The sequence below is a fragment of the Chlorocebus sabaeus genome, chromosome 2 (assembly GCF_047675955.1).
Source record: "Chlorocebus sabaeus isolate Y175 chromosome 2, mChlSab1.0.hap1, whole genome shotgun sequence".
In the NCBI taxonomy this organism is placed as follows: domain Eukaryota; kingdom Metazoa; phylum Chordata; class Mammalia; order Primates; family Cercopithecidae; genus Chlorocebus; species Chlorocebus sabaeus.
Window position 1 is genome coordinate 23,466,176 of NC_132905.1, and position 6,153 is coordinate 23,472,328.

Here is a 6,153-nt window from a genome sequence, read left to right on the forward strand (position 1 = left end):
GTCCGGGTAATCTCTCTAAGCCTCACTTTCTGCATATGTAACATGGATAGAATCATGGTAATCTGGTAAAGTGGTAAATGAGAAATGAAGGGTGAATGAGAAAATGCACATAAAGCATAAACACAGTGCCTGGCACAGAGGGGGTGCTCATCAGCAAATACGGCCCTCTCTCTACCTTCCTCTCCTATATCCTCCCCATCCTAGGGGAGTTCCATGGCACAGGAGACGGCGAGAAGCTCGAAGGGGACAAAGAGGCTCAGACATGCTTTCCAAAAAGCAGGGACAAGTGTGGGTTCCTCTGAGGGTGAGATTGAGGATGGGCCAGGCCTGAGCCCAAGGTCTGTTGAGGCCTGTCCCTCTCTCCAGGGTGTGTGCTCACCAGGCCCTTCCTGGTGTCCCTGGGATCCAAGAGGGTCATGGACAGGTATATGGGCCACTACCAAAGAGTTTGAAAGTGAAGCGTGTATGTAAGTTACTAAGAACATGCTCAGCTTCAGGCAAAAATCCACTCATTCACTCACCAAGCACTCGGCACCCAGTCCATGCTCAACCCTTCTGCACTCCTGACTGCTGATTTCTCATTCAACCCAACCGTAACTCCATGTGACTGTGAGTGGGGTCTTCCAGAGCCTGGGAGGTTGGCCAAGTCCTCCTGCTAAGTGGCTGAGCTAGGATTTGAACTGAGATCTGTCTCCCCACAAGGCATATGGTGCTGGCTCCAGAGTCTCTGTCTCCCTGGAGTCTGGCATCTGTGAGGGATGTTTGAACCTTTATGGAAACTCAGGGTGTAGGGTCAGGAAGGTGGATAAAGGACTTGGAGTGGGAGCCAAGAGGAGGATAAGAGCTGGTGGGGTGGATGGAGCAGGCTTAGGAGAGGAGGCAGCCTTTGTGTTTGTCATCAACTAAGACAGATGGAGCTGGAGGACAGGGCTCTCACTGGAGGAATCAGCCTGGGTGGAAAGCTTACAGGTGGCAATGGAGGGAGTTTCCAGAACAGCAAGTGGGCCCCGTGTGGCTGGGGAGTGAGGTGCTGGATAGCTGGAACTGAGAAGCAGAGGCTGTACACAAGTCCTAAGGGACCTTGAGTGCCAGGGTAAGGAGCTTGGGTATCCCCCTGCAGGAATGGAATGTTGCTGCCATATTTCTGCTGTATGACCCAGCCCATGGCCACAGTTGTTTGGAGCAAATTGGGCCAAAAGCCTCATAATTCCTGGGAAATTGGTGTTTGGATTCTGGGTACTAGTCAGAGCGTGGTGGGAGCTTGAATGGGAAAGGGTGAGAACAGGAAGCCAGGAAGCCTCACCCAGGCCTTGTGCATAAGGAGCCACAGAAAGGCTCTCTGCAGAGAGGGAGGGGCAAAGCAGACATGTAGAGAATGCAGAAGAGGTTGGAGATGGCTTAATGAAGCTCTGTAATACAGTGGGCCAAAGCACATTTAAAATTAGTTTAAAAAGACCCCCCAAACAGAAAATAAAAACAAAAGGCAGAAAATAAAAGCAAGGTAGATGAGTCAGATTGAACTAGAGGTGACATGACGACAAAAAATCTGTGTTGAAATGGGCCAAGAGTTGATGCTGGGCCTCCTAGTGGCCAATGGGAAGAGGGGAAAAAGATCAACTGTTAAGACCCATGGTTTTCTCAAGGAAAAGCAAACCCACTGCTCAGCAGAGATGTAAGCATTGCTGGTTCTGGGCTGGAAAGAAATTTCTGGGGTGGCTTGTCAAATACCTGGGCAGATTTTTGGTCAGAGGGCACACGGGTAGAAGTGGCAGAATTTACTCTGGGAATCAGAAGACTAGATTCTGGTTCCAACATCATACATGAACTTGGGAGGTTGCTTAGCCTGTCTGAGACTTAGTTTCCTCTATTGTAACCTAGAGGCACATGCTGTAGAGGGCCATGAAGGTGATCTGACAGATACGATGAAGTAGCAGGGACACAGCAGCTAGACAGTAAGGATAGCCCGCTTTACTCCCTCCCTCCAAAAGCTGCCTCTCTTTAATTAAACATTTATTTCTCTTTTGCCCTCTCCTGCCTTGGGCCAGCTCCTCCTAAGGTCTACCCACTGATCCTGGAACCAGGACACAGCCAGGCGGCTGTTGGCATGGTGCCTCCGCAAATTAGCAGGGCCCACAGCTCCCTGCTGGGCCTGTGTCCACAGCTGACTGCTCTGCAGAACCAGGCTCTGCCAGCCTGCAATCTCCCAGAGCCTCCTCTGTGCCCAGTCCTGGGCAGGGCTGAGAACTCTGCCCCCTAACCCAACCCAGACCCCATCATGTGCTCCCTTAGCACCATGTACATCTCTTTCCTGCACAAATCCCAGGAATAGATAAATAGATAATAATTGTCTGTGCTAGAACACACGTTTCACAGGGCAGGGATGTATGGGGTGCCTGGTCAGCACTTGCAGCAGAATAGGTGCTGTATGTTGTTGGAATGAATGAATGGATGAATGGAATGAATTGAATCAAGTTTTGTCATGGCTGGTCCTGTGGGTCAGGAGATCACTGTTTCCATTTTGTAGTTAAGAAACTTCATTTTCACCTCTTTACCAATTTCTACTTGCCCTTCAGGCTACTGCCAAAATGTTATTCCCTTAGGAAGGCGAGGACTAAAGCTTCAGATTGGGTCAGCTACTCCCCACCTCCACCATTGTTAAACCCCCACATTTCCAAGGCTTGCTCTGATTCCCTTGTTGATATATTCATCTGCTGGGCACTGTTAATTTGGATTTACGACCTCTTAACTCCTAACACCACCACTTACATATGTGCAGGGCCCAGTGCAAAATGGAAACAAAATAAAATTTTTGTTTAAAAATTATTAAGACATTCAAGATGGCAAAAGCAGAGCATTAAACCAGGCATTGCCCTTTCTAACTGGAGAGTTCTGTGTGACTATGCAGGTCGCATGCCCGTGAAGCTGGTCCTGTCTCTGTGGCAGCATGGACATTGTAGGTCTGGTTTACTGCTGCCTCCTCCTGGCCCAAGCCTCATGCGGTGCCTACTTCTCATGCACATCTCATTTAAACATCAAATGAATCAATGAAGGAAAGAAGATGCAAAAATAGAAGTTAAATAACCTCTGCAAAAGGGAATTATCTTTCTTCCCTCATAGGTAGGCAGTGATGACTCTGAGCCTTGGGGCCACTGGATCATGTTACACATGTACTGAATCATCTGGGACCACATGTCCAGGTGGCTAGAGGACAGAAGTCAGCCCTGCGTGGGGCAGAGTGAGGCCGACCTGATAAGGTCAGTGGACTCTGCTCTCTCCAGGCAGCCAGCAGGCCTCCTATGACGTACTTCTATCTGGCTGGAGCCCAGGGAGTGGGGATAGGTTGTGGCCTTCCTCTTCTTCATAAACCCTATTTAGTGAGCACCCACCATGTATCAGGTCCCGCAACAGGCACTTTGCATGCATTATCTTTTATCTGACTTCATTTTGCAGAGGGGCAAGTCAAGGGTCAGAAAGTAACAATGCCATGTCCAGGGTCAGTCAGCTGGTCAGGGGCAGTCAGCTGTGGAAGCCGGATCTGCCATGGCCTAGACTGGGGCTTGCAGAGAACAAATAATGTGCGCTGAAAGGGGGATTTGTGCACAGAGCTCTGTGTGTGTTGCTTGTGCATGTGTGCAGAACTCCAGAAAACATCCCGTGCTTTGGCTTTAGATGCTGCTGACTTTCTCTGGGACCCGAGCAGTGACTCTCCAGGCAGACCTGCTATGTCCCTGGGGCTAGCGGGAGCACAGATTTCCCACCAGCCTTGACTCCAGTCAGTATCAGGAATACCCAGTGGTATTGAAACTGTAAGACAAACATTGCTGATTTTCCTGATGTAACGTTTTTACACAAACTTTTGTCATATATTTCCTTTTTTGTCTTTGTTTTTTTCTGATTAAAGAAGTAATAGTTTTTTAAGCTTAAATTTGCACTAAGACTTTTGGGATACTTGTATAAGCTTGTTTTAAAAAATTAAGAAAATGTACAATGTAAACAGAAAAAAAAAGACTCAGAGTCCTGAAGCTCTTTGCTTCCACTACAAAGCCATCATGAACTTGTATGTGCACATACACCATGTGCACACACACCACACACATGCACATATACACCCCCTACATGCACACACACACCACAGAAACAGACACCATGGATACAATCCACATATACCACACACACTCTCACATACACCATCCCCCTCACACACACATATATGCACACACACACCACACACACTATTACATACACCACACACATGCACATATACACCCCCCACATGCACACACACACCACAGAAACAGACACTGTGTATACAATCCACATATACCACACACACTCTCACATATGTCATCCCCCTCACATACACATATATGCACACACACACCACACACACACTATTACATACACCACACACATGCACATATACACCCCCCCACATGCACACACACACCACAGAAACAGACACCGTGTATACAATCCACATATACCACATATACTCTCACATACATCATCCCCCTCACATACACATATATGCACACACACACCATGTGCACATACTACACACACACACTATTACACATACCACACACATGCACATATACACCCCCCCATGCACACACACACCACAGAAGTAGACATCATGTATATAATCCACATACACCACACACACTCTCACATACATCATCCCCCTCACACACACATATATGCACACACACCATGTGTACACTACACACACCACACACATGCACACATACACCCCCCACATGCACACACACAGCATGAAAACAGATACCATGGATACAATCCACATATACCACACGCACTCTCACATACACCATTCCCCTCAAGCACACATATTTGCACACACACCATATGCACATACACACTATTACACACACCACACACACCATGCACATGCAAATGTACCGCATACACACACTAAACACATGCACACACACAATGACACACCACACATACACACACACACCACACACGCCACATGCACATACACACTATACACACGCACTGCATACATATGCCACACACACCATACATATACACACATATATGCACACATATACACCACAGATGCACATACATACCGGACATGCACACACACACCCCACATGCACACACACACCCCACATGCACACACACAAACACGCGGCACCTGCATACCCACACATACCACATTTTTTTCACTCTCTTTTCAAAGACAATGGAGGTTAAAAGCCAATTGCCTGCTTTGAAAGCTGGAATTTGAATGTTTTTACACGGAGCTTACGCTGTGCAGTTTGACACAGGCCTCACTTCTCCCTGGAGCCTCACATCTGTCCACTTTCTACCTTGTGACTTGAAAACATTTGCATTTTAAAACTTGGCAAGATGGATACTTTAAAAAAAAAATGGGTCCCACCCATACTTGGTGCTATGACACTCACTTTTTTCTTTTGCTTAGCAATGTGTTTGGGACATCTTGTCTGTACGAAGTCTGACTTAATGCTTTTTCATAGCTGCTCGGTGTTCTGAGAATTTGCAATGTGAAACATTGCCCTTTATAATACGACAGCAGTGGGCATCTCTGGATTAGGAAGTGTAAACAGGAGACTTCAAAGACATGCCTTGCTTAGGCAGTTCACCGTGGTCAGGCTCGCAGAACTGAGCGGGGGAGCTGTGTGCGCTGGCTTTAACTTTCAGGTGAACCTGGGTTGGAGGCTCTGGGCCCTCGGGAAGGGGCACGGGGCTGGGTTCTGCATGCTGGGATGCCCTCTCTTACACACTGATTTCCACTCTCCTGCTCCCACATCCACACTCTTTCCTACCCACAATACAGTCCCCCACCAGGACCTAGTCACAGTCCCTGATACCAGTACAGGCTTCCCTGCCACGCACCTGACTGCTGTGGCAATTGTGCATCTGACCTCCAGGTTGTGGAGAGGGCAGACTGAAACACTTACTGAGCCCCTGCTACGTGCCCCGCTGTCCTAGGAGCCTCGTGTGTTGTTGCCTGTGGTCCTCAGAAGGTTTACAGACAAGGAATCTTGGAGGCTTAGACAGGGAGCCGCTTCTGCACAGACACACGGCGGGTCAGTGGCAGAGCCTGGTCCACACCTTGCTGCCCTTTTGGATCTGGGAGAAGTTGCTCAAACCTGGCCA